The sequence below is a fragment of the Bombina bombina genome, chromosome 1 (assembly GCF_027579735.1).
Source record: "Bombina bombina isolate aBomBom1 chromosome 1, aBomBom1.pri, whole genome shotgun sequence".
Taxonomy (NCBI): domain Eukaryota; kingdom Metazoa; phylum Chordata; class Amphibia; order Anura; family Bombinatoridae; genus Bombina; species Bombina bombina.
In genome coordinates this window covers 838,161,074-838,173,364 of record NC_069499.1, presented here as the reverse complement: position 1 = coordinate 838,173,364, position 12,291 = coordinate 838,161,074, and the positions used below count along the sequence as shown (strand labels likewise).

General features: G+C 34.7%; 1 protein-coding gene across 6 annotated transcripts in view; it reads right to left on the bottom strand.

Moving 5' to 3' along the window:
* The window catches only part of LOC128646040 (IST1 homolog), a 247,831-nt gene that overhangs the window by 152,119 nt on the left and 83,421 nt on the right, over positions 1–12,291 (bottom strand). The gene's annotated exons all lie outside the window — the stretch shown is intronic.

Sequence of the window (12,291 nt, the reverse complement as noted above, 5' to 3'; positions counted from 1 at the left end):
GCAATGCCACCCCCTGCGGCCGCTAGCAGAGGGTGTCATTCAACCCGATCGTATGCGATCGGGTGGATTGCTGTCCGCCGCCTTAGAGGCTTGCGCAGAAACAGAAACATTGGGGCACATTCGCCCATTTATTAATGTTTCTGCGCAAGCCTCTAAGGCGGCGGACAGCAATCAATTTTTATTCATTCTCTTGATATGTTTATTTAAAAAACAGGAATGAAAGCTTAGGAGCCGGCCAATTTTAGGTTCAGCAGCAAAAGTAAATTAGAAACATTATTAAAACATTATTAAAATTGTATACCCTTTCTAAATCAAACACTAGTAGATATAGGGATAAAAATGAAAAATACATTACTACTCATGGATTATGTTACAACTTTATTTCTCATTACAAAGCAAGGGGACAATATTATTTCTCCAAATTTGTTGCAAAGTTTTGACCCAAACTTGTCGCACTAATAGATATAGAGATAAAAATGAAATAAATACACAACATAATATTGCTAACTTCCTTTTTATTTATTTTTTTAAAAATCTATTTGCATCATGTTTAAGCCATGTAATACAAGTTCCACTCTCCACTTCGCACCAATTTTGACGCAACACTTTTCGCACCAATTATGACGCAAACTCCTAAACAACCCACACACTAGTGAATTTTTCAACCACTTTTCTTTGGAATATGCATAATCACATGATTTATAACATCAGCCAATCTGATTCAAATATACATTTTAAACTATCACTAACGAATCAAATTGCTCGATACTTGGGCCATCGATCACTCATCAGAACTTGTAAAAGCCATTTGTTACATTGTGTTTTATACTTTGAAAGTATGTATATGTGAAATTAGTATTAAAGATAAACATTGATGCTGACATTAGGACACACAGTGTAATATTTTAGACAATAATTTTAAAATTCGAATTGATGTTTGATTCAATATAATCTTAAGTTGATCGCTCAAGATTCAGATACAGTAGAAATTAAAATCACCTCTTTACTGTCATGATATTTTCAGTGTATTTCTTCCTTCTCTTGAATTTCTTTTTTTTTTTTTAGTAAGAAATGTCATGTTATATGCCAGCCTATTTTATAACACCTGTGTAGGGGTGGTTTTTAAAACTAGATTGCAATCAGGAGGTGTTACACAGGTACAGAGAGAAAACTGGCCCTGCTCTTAAAATATCCATTGATTGCAAATAAATACATATGATACCCTGATGACATGTTATATTCGCAATTATTCCTACTCAGAATAATAATACATTTACTGTATTATACATTTGCTGTCCGCCGCCTTAGAGGCTTGCGCAGAAACAGAAACATTGGGGCACATTCGGCCATTGATAAATGGCCGAATGTGCCCCAATGTTTCTGTTTCTGCGCAAGCCTCTAAGGTGGCGGACAGCAATCAATATTTATTCATTCTCTTGATATGTTTATTTAAAAAACAGGAATGAAAGCTTAGGAGCTGGCCCATTTTAGGTTCAGCACCTGGGTACTGCTTGGTGATTGCTGGCTAAATGTAGCCACCAATTAGCAAGCACTATCCAGGGTGCTAAATAAAAAATGCTCAGGCTTTTAAGCTTTCATTCCTGCTTTTTCAAATAAACATACCAAGAGAACGAAGAAAAAATTATACTAGGAGTAAACTAAAAAGTTGCTTAAAATTGCATGCTCTATCTGAATCATAAAAGAAAAGATTTGGGTTTAGTATCCCTTTAAATAAGGAATAATGAGATAAAGCTGGCTTTGGATAAGTGCATGTTTTGACAGGAAGTTTTATTGTAATTTTAGCACATCTTTATCAAAGCCAATTAATTGAATATTGTGTTTATGTTACTGATCTACCTAAGCTTACTCAATGAAACTTCATAGAAAAAAACAACAACAAAGGTGTTCCTCTGAATCCAAACAGACTGGTTTATAATATGCAACAGGAGTCAGCTGATTAGAAAAACAAGCTTTATTGTTTCTTGCAGTCCAAGAAAATCGTATCAATGTAATGAGTCTAAAAAATTGGTACAGGGTGACATATATTTTACCAGCAAGTAAAATAATACATGATAAATATATTGACAGTGCTTATTAAATGCTGCATACTATGTTGATGATTTATAAATTAATTAATACAAGGGAAGTTTAGTCTTCTGTATGATTCTCATGGGTATATTTATCAAAGCGTCAATCTCAGTGCAACTCGCCGGCGTCAAAATGCTCGCCAGACATTGCTGACGTGGATCCACATACAATCCCCTTATTTATAAAAAAAAGTCAAAAACACGCACGTCAAGTACGGTGCGATGAGCATCGGACTGTTGTTAACTAACAGTCATCGATGTTGCAGTTATTCAGGTTTTTCCCAACTTTATTTATACCATTTCATTACTGTCCATGAACAAGCACATTTCTCTAAAGCTAATCTTTTATTTTTCATCTGTTAATGTCCAAGAAATAGATAGATTTATACCTCAACAAACAATATCTCATAGAAAGTTATTTTTATATTTATTTGTTATATAATATTTTCACATAAATGAATATGTATTTGTATTTCTAGAGGTCATGATATGCTTTTATCGCATTTTTTTTTTATAAATGATTATTAATGCTAGAATTTGTACATATATCTTTGCACATATTTGTATGTGTGTGTGTGTGTATATATATATATATATATATATATATATATAAAAATATATAAAAAATATATATATATATGTGTGTGTGTGTGTGTGAGTGTGATGTCAGAAATCTTTTGCAAACATATTTACATTTCCCTAAGTTCCTTTTTTTGTTCTAAACAATTTTGTCTGTCATATCTCTGTGTTTATTTATACCACTATATGTATATAGTGTAAATGTATTATTATTCTGAGCAGGAATAATTGCGAATATAACATGTCATCAGGGTATCATATGTATTTATTTGCAATCAATGGATATTTTAAGAGCAGGACCAGTTTTCTCTCTGTACCTGTGTATCCCCTCCTGATTGCAATCTAGTTTTAAAAACCACCCCTACACAGGTGTTATAAAATAGGCTGGCATATAACATGAGATTTCTTACTAAAAAACACTGAAAATATCATGACAGTAAAGAGGTGATTTTAATTTCTACTGTATCTGAATCTTGAGCGATCAATTTAAGATTATATTGAATCAAACATCAATTCGAATTTTAAAATATTAAATATTTAAAAAAATATTAAAAAAAATATTACACTGTGTGTCCTAATGTCAGCATCAATGTTTATCTTTAATACTAATTTCACATATACATACTTTCAAAGTATAATACACAATGTAACAAATGGCATTTACAAGTTCTGATGAGTGATCAATGGCACAAGTATCAAGCAATTTGATTCGTTAGTGATAGTTTAAAATGTATATTTGAATCAGATTGGCTGATGTTATAAATCATGTGATTATGCATATTCCAAAGAAAAGTGGTTGAAAAATTCACTAGTGTGTGGGTTGTTTAGGAGTTTGCGTTATAATTGGCGCGAAAAGTGTCGCGTCAAAATTGGTGCGAAGTGGAGAGTGGAACTTGTATTACATGGCTTAAACATGATGCTAATAGATTTTTCTAAAAAATAAATAAAAAGGAAGTTAGCTATATTATGTTGTGTATTTATTTCATTTTTATCTCTATATCTATTAGTGCGACAAGTTTGGGTCAAAACTTTGCAACAAATTTGGAGAAATAATATTGTCTTCTTGCTTTGTAATGAGAAATAAAGTTGTAACATAATCCATGAGTAGTAATGTATTTTTCATTTTTATCCCTATATCTACTAGTGTTTGATTTAGAAAGGGTATACAATTTTAATAATGTTTCTAATTTACTTTTATTATGTAATATAATTCATTCTCTTGCAGCATCGAACATAAGCTTTCTGTGTTTTCAGACTCCCATTGATTTCTATGGCATCTGCGGCCTCAAGGGTGGCGAATTGAAAACTAGGTACGCTGCATCGGAATAGACGCGAGCGTACCTGTTAAATGTTTGATAAATTGGGAAAATAGTCAAATAGAGTGGAATGTGACTTTGAAACATCTGTAATGACACAAGCATCGATCTGCGTGGGATTGAGATTGTGTCACAAATTTTGTCACAAATTTCAACATTTGATGATGTTGACGCTTTGATAACTACAGCGGATTAATCTTGCAATAAATACGACACGTGATTCAAGCGTATTTTCAGTTGACGCTTTGATAAATATACCCCTCAGTCTCCATTGAAGAAGTGCCCTACCTATAAAATATTATTGACTACATTACAAGTGGAAGGTTTTCATTATTGTGAGTAATACAAATGTGATTGCGTGGTTGTGGTAATTTTACCTCTAGAATCCATATTACTAGTCAGGAGTTAAAAAAATATTGTGAGTTCGCTTGCACAAGCAAAAGATAAATACCTCTCCCTATAATTTGAATGACCATGGCAAATCACAAACTAGCCATTGTATTACAAGTTCATGGTAAACCATTGTACTTAAAGGGATAGTAAACTCAAAATTAACCTTTCATGATTCAGATAGAGCATGCAAACTGAAACAACTTTCCAATTTACTTCCATTATCTTATTTGGTTTGTTTTTTGAAAAGCATACATAGGTCGGCTTAGGAACAGCAATGTACTGCAAGAAGCTAGCTGCACATGTGTTCAGCAAGTTCCCAGTAGGGCACTGCTGCTCCTTCAACACAGGATACCAAGAGAATGAAGTCAATATGACAATAGAAGAGGAAAGTTTGTTTTAAATTGTATGCCCTAACTGAATCACAAAATAAAAATGCTGTTATGTTCTTTTAAGTTATAGTTACGCTAACCCTGGAAATTAACCTAAGTTGAAAGTACTGGTAAAGTCATTGTAGCTGCTTATACTTCATGCTTCATAAACCACAAATCTGGCATTCTATGCTTTGTTCTCACACTATTTCAAGATATTTTAGGAAGGAACATTACTTTTGTACATAGACAAAACACTCTAATGTCATTTTAATTGCACTTTTTATTAAGTTGAGCAGACAAAACTAATTTTCTGGGAGAGTACCGGAGCCTCTGCCCCTAATTTTCAGGACACCCGAATATTACTCCTGCGTCCCATATTCTTCCATAATTTGTACCCCACATCTAGCCACACGCACAACACTGGGATCCAAGAGCGCAGCAGTCCCATTGTTGAATGTATTATTTGTTAAAATAGAAGAGAGTCTTAGTGGGGCTAGATAGCAGGGAAACTTTATTGATGGGTAAGTGTGGATCACGGGTGAAGGATATGCCGCATGACCAACAAAAGCCTAACATTAAATTGTCATGAATCATATACAGCAGAAATTAAAATCACCTCTTTACTGTCATGATATTTTCAGTGTTTTTCTTCCTTCTCTTGATTTTCATTTTCATTAATAAATGTCATCTTATATAGTATAGTGTAGGGGTGGTGTTTAAAACTAGACTGCAATCAGGAAGGGTTACACAGGTGCAGAGAGAAAACTGGCCCAGCACTTAAAATATCCATTGATTGCAAATAAATACATATGATACCCTGATTACATGTTATATTCACAATTATTCTTCCTCAGAATAATAATATATTTACACTATATACATATAGTGGTATAAATAAACACAGAGATATGAAAGAAAACATTGTTTAAAACAAAATAAAATTTAAGGACATGTAAATATGTTTGGAAAAGATTTCTAACATAACATTTATATATATATATATATATATATATACACACACAAACAAAGAGGTATCAGCGCACATCCATTTTCCAAAGCACAACATATTTTTTACTGCTGCAAAAAATTGCCTGCAAATACATCAAGAGACAACTATTCTTTTTTAAATAATATTGGGAACTTAGTCACACAATATGGCCATATTCTGCTTAGCCAGTCACCACTTTCAAGGTGCCCCAATTCGACTGGTCCTACTCTACAGTCCTTTTGCCACAGAGGGCTGAAACATTCCTGCTTTTACTCTTCATAATAGAATGAGACTCCCTGACTTTTTATTCACAACTCTATAACACTGTTATGAGCACACCTGAACTTGGGTGGGGTGCTTAAACCAATGGGAGATGGTCAGTCTCCCTGGTAATTTTAAATACAAATGCAAATACAAAATTTGTTTTTTTAGCACACCTTACAAAAAGTTTAAATCCACATCTGGGAGTGCTGCCAATATGACCCAGTAATTACACAAAGAGGTATCAGCGCACATCCATTTTCCAAAGCACAACATATTTTTTACTGCTGCAAAAAAATGCCTGCAAATACATCAAGAGACAACTATTCTTTTTTAAATAATATTAGGAACTTAGTCACACAATATGGCCATATTCTGCTTAGCCAGTCACCACTTTCAAGGTGCCCCAATTCGACTGGTCCTACTCTACAGTCCTTTTGCCACAGAGGGCTGAAACATTCCTGCTTTTACTCTTCATAATAGAATGAGACTCCCTGGCTTTTTATTCACAACTCTATAACACTGTTATGAGCACACCTGAACTTGGGTGGGGTGCTTAAACCAATGGGAGATGGTCAGTCTCCCTGGTAATTTTAAATACAAATGCAAATACAAAATTTGTTTTTTAGCACACCTTACAAAAAGTTTAAATCCACATCTGGGAGTGCTGCCAATATGACCCAGTAATTACACAAACAAAGAGGTATCAGCGCACATCCATTTTCCAAAGCACAACATATTTTTTACTGCTGCAAAAAATTGCCTGCAAATACATCAAGAGATAACTATTCTTTTTTAAATAATATTGGGAACTTAGTCACACAATATGGCCATATTCTGCTTAGCCAGTCACCACTTTCAAGGTGCCCCAATTCGACTGGTCCTACTCTACAGTCCTTTTGCCACAGAGGGCTGAAACATTCCTGCTTTTACTCTTCATAATAGAATGAGACTCCCTGGCTTTTTATTCACAACTCTATAACACTGTTATGAGCACACCTGAACTTGGGTGGGGTGCTTAAACCAATGGGAGATGGTCAGTCTCCCTGGTAATTTTAAATACAAATGCAAATACAAAATTAGTTTTTTTAGCACACCTTACAAAAAGTTTAAATCCACATCTGGGAGTGCTGCCAATATGACCCATTAATTACACAAACAAAGAGGTATCAGCACACATCCATTTTCCAAAGCACAACATATTTTTTACTGCTGCAAAAAATTGCCTGCAAATACATCAAGAGACAACTATTCTTTTTTAAATAATATTGGGAACTTAGTCACACAATATGGCCATATTCTGCTTAGCCAGTCACCACTTTCAAGGTGCCCCAATTCGACTGGTCCTACTCTACAGTCCTTTTGCCACAGAGGGCTGAAACATTCATAATAAACATAATGTTTCAGCCCTAAATAAATAAAGATAGCTAGAGAACAAAGAAAAATTGATAATAGGAGTAACTTAGAAAGTTGCTTAAATTGCATGCAATAGGGACTATTTAACAAAGGTTTGTCGGACCTGATCCGACAGTGCGGATCAGGTCTGACAGACCTCGCTGAATGCGGAGAGCAATATGCTCTCCGTATTCAGCATTGCACCAGCAGCTCTTGTGAACTGCTGGTGCAACGCCGCCCCCTGCAGATTCGCGACCAATCGGCCGCCAGCAGGGGGGTGTCAATCAACCCGATCGTACTCAATCTGGTTGAATTGCGGTGATGTCTGTCCGCCTGCTCAGAGCAGGCAGACAGGTTATGGAGCAGCGGTCTTTAGATGATAAATGGGCCCCTCTATCTGAATCATTAAAGAAAAAAAAATTGGGTTTAGTATCCCTTTAAGCAACAAGGCAGAAAAGTCAAGATTTATGATTTAAAAGAAATTAAAATCCTTTAAAAAAGTTATTATAAATGTTTTGCATAGAAACTTGTATTTGACATTTTATGTAAAATTCACCCCAAAATTGAACTGGGTTTTTAACAAACAAGAGAAGTAAATATAGTTTAAAAGAATCCTTGTGAAAGTTGTCAAACACCCATATAGTAATAAGAAAACAGCGCACAGTCTGCCCATCCAGATAACCACTGCTGGATAAGTCAGTAGTGGTGCCCATGGAAACAGATTGCAATAGTTAACTCTAGGCAATATTTACAAGTAGCGCGTTATGAGTTTTTCGCAAGTGGTGTGGTCTTTTCGCAATCAATTTCCATTGCGCAGGCATTACAAGTCTTGAAAAATTGTGATTACGCGTGTGCAATTGCGTGTGTGCCTTTTACTCAACAATCCTTTCCGCGATCAAAGAGCTGTAGTTAACAGCTTTGCGCAACAAAAAAGTTCAATGAAACACTTCAAAAATACATTACAAAGTACAGTTACACTCATATTAACACTGTCTAATAAAAATTATTTTATAAAAAATATTGCACACAAAAGTTATAAGGGCTCAAAAATACGAGATCTTGAGTGTTAGAGAAAAAAGCCAACGCAAGGATTTTACATTGACTGACATACATACACATACTGTACATAGAGAAACATGGATTTATATGTATAGAGTTATGTTTGACTATACAGATTATGAAAAGATTTTACTTTAAAATCTTATGCACATTAAACAATATTTCAGATGTATTTTCAAAAAAAGTTTCGCATATAGATCTCGAGATATATAGACATATATATATTTATATACATATCTCGCAATAAATTGATATATCAGTCCAAAAATCATCACATATATAGATAAATATTTATTTGGAATTAAAAACAACTAACGGCTAAATTTAGAGTTTGGCGGCCAAAGGGGTGCGTTAGCTACGCGTGCTTTTTTTCCCCCGCACCTTTTAAATACCGCTGGTATTTAGAGTTCACAGAATGGCTGGGTTTTCAGTGCGTTAGGCTCCAAAAAGGGAGCGTAGAGCATAATTTAACGCCACTGCAACTCTCGATACCAGCGGTGCTTACGGACACAGCCAGCTTCAACAACGTGCTCGTGCACGATTCCCCCATAGAAAACAATGGGGCAGTTTGAGCTGAAAAAAAACCTAACACCTGCAAAAAAGCAGCGTTCAGCTCCTAACGCAGCCCCATTGTTTTCTATGGGGAAACACTTCCTACGTCTGCACCTAACACTCTAACATGTACCCCGAGTCTAAACACCCCTAACCTTACACTTATTAACCCCTATTCTGCCGCCCCCGCTATCGCTGACACCTGCATATTTTTTTAACCCCTAATCTGCCGCTCCGTAAACCGCCGCTACATATATTATCCCTATGTACCCCTAATCTGCTGCCCCTAACACCGCCGACCCCTATATTATATTAATTAACCCCTAATCTGCCCCCCACAACGTCGCCTCCACCTGCCTACACTTATTAACCCCTAATCTGCCGACCGGACCGCGCCGCTATTATAATAAAGTTATTAACCCCTAATCCGCCTCACTCCCGCCTCAATAACCCTATAATAAATAGTATTAACCCCTAATCTGCCCTCCCTAACATCGCCGACACCTAACTTCAAACATTAACCCCTAATCTGCCGACTGGAGCTCACCACTATTCTAATAAATGTATTAACCCCTAAAGCTAATTCTAACCCTAACACCCCCCTAAGTTAAATATAATTTTTATCTAACGAAATAAATTAACTATTATTAAATAACTTATTCCTATTTAAAGCTAAATACTTACCTGTAAAATAAACCCTAATATAGCTACAATATAAATTATAATTATATTGTAGCTATTTTAGGATTAATATTTATTTTACAGGCAACTTTGTAATTATATTAACCAGGTACAATAGCTATTAAATAGTTAATAACTATTTAATAGTTACCTAGTTAAAATAATTACAAAATTACCTGTAAAATAAATCCTAACCTAAGTTACAATTAAACCTAACACTACACTATCAATAAATTAATTAAATAAAATACCTACAATTATCTACAATTAAACCTAACACTACACTATCAATAAATTATTTAAATACAATACCTACAAATAACTACAATTAAATAAACTAACTAAAGTATAAAAAAGAACTAAGTTACAAAAAATAAAAAAATATTTACAAACATTAGAAAAATATTACAACAATTTTAAACTAATTACACCTACTCTAAGCCCCCTAATAAAATAACAAAGACCCCCAAAATAAAAAAATGCCCTACCCTATTCTAAATTAAAAACGTTCAAAGCTCTTTTACCTTACCAGCCCTTAAAAGGACCTTTTGTGGGGCATGCCCCAAATAATTCAGCTCTTTTGCCTGTAAAAAAACCCCACATACAATACCCCCCCCAACATTACAACCCACCACCCACATACCCCTAATCTAACCCAAACCCCCCTAAAATAAACCTAACACTAAGCCCCTGAAGATCTCCCTACCTTGTCTTCACCTCACCGGGTCCCGATCTGTCCAGAAGAGCCTCCGATGTCTTGATCCAAGCCCAAGCGGGGGGCTGAAGAGTGACGTCCATCCTCGGGCTGAAGTCTGGATCCAAGCGGCGGCTGAAGAAATCCATCATCGGGCTGAAGTCGGAAGTCCATCATCGGGATGAAGTCTTCTATCAAGCAGCATCTTCAATCTTCTTTCTTCTGGAGCAGAGCGGAGCCATCTTCTTCCCAACCGACGCGGATCCAACCTCTTCAACCGACGCCTACTCGCCGAATGACGGTTCCTTTAAATGACGTCATCCAAGATGGCGTCCCTCGAATTCCGATTGGCTGATAGGGTTCTATCAGTCAATCGGAATTAAGGTAGGAATATTCTGATTGGCTGATGGAATCAGCCAATCAGATTCAAGTTCAATCCGATTGGCTGATCCAATCAGCCAATCAGATTGAGCTCACATTCTATTGGCCGCCGCTTGGATCAAGACTTCGGACCCTCTTCTGGACCAATCGCTGAACCCGGTGAGGTGAAGACAAGGTAGGGAGATCTTCAGGGGCTTAGTGTTAGGTTTATTTAAGGGGGGTTTTGGGTTAGATTAGGGGTATGTGGGTGGTGGGTTGTAATGTTGGGGGGGGGTATTGTATGTTTTTTTTTACAGGCAAAAGAGCTGAATTCTTTGGGGCATGCCCCGCAAATGGCCCTTTTCAGGGCTGGTAAGGTAAAAGAGCTTTGAACTTTTTAAATTTAGAATAGGGTAGGGCATTTTTTTATTTTGGGGGGCTTTGTTATTTTATTAGGGGGCTTAGAGTAGGTGTAATTAGTTTAAAATTGTTGTAATATTTTTCTAATGTTTGTAAATATTTTTTTATTTTTTGTAACTTAGTTCTTTTTTATTTTTTGTACTTTAGTTAGTTTATTTAATTTTAGTTATTTGTAGGTATTGTATTTAATTAATTTATTGATAGTGTAGTGTTAGGTTTAATTGTAACTTAGGTTAGGATTTATTTTACAGGTAATTTTTAATTATTTTAACTAGGTAACTATTAAATAGTTCTTAACTATTTAATAGCTATTGTACCTGGTTAATATAATTACAAAGTTGCCTGTAAAATAAATATTAATCCTAAAATAGCTACAATATAATTATAATTTATATTGTAGCTATATTAGGGTTTATTTTACAGGTAAGTATTTAGCTTTAAATAGGAATAAGTTATTTAATAATAGTTAATTTATTTCGTTAGATAAAAATTATATTTAACTTAGGGGGGTGTTAGGGTTAGGGTTAGAATTAGCTTTAGGGGTTAATACATTTATTAGAATAGTGGTGAGCTCCAGTCGGCAGATTAGGGGTTAATGTTTGAAGTTAGATGTCGGCGATGTTAGGGAGGGCAGATTAGGGGTTATTACTATTTATTATAGGGTTATTGAGGCGGGAGTAAGGCGGATTAGGGGTTAATAACTTTATTATAATAGCGGCGTGGTCCGGTCGGCAGATTAGGAGTCCTTTTTTATTTTTTGTACTTTAGTTAGTTTATTTAATTTTAGTTATTTGTAGGTATTGTATTTAATTAATTTATTGATAGTGTAGTGTTAGGTTTAATTGTAGATAATTGTAGGTAGTTTATTTAATTAATTTATTGATAGTATAGTGTTAGGTTTAATTGTAACTTAGGTTAGGATTTATTTTACAGGTAATTTTGTAATTATTTTAACTAGGTAACTATTAAATAGTTATTAACTATTTAATAGCTATTGTACCTGGTTAATATAATTACAAAGTTGCCTGTAAAATAAATATTAATCCTAAAATAGCTACAATATAATTATAATTTATATTGTAGCTATATTAGGGTTTATTTTATAGATAAGTATTTAGCTTTAAATAGGAATAAG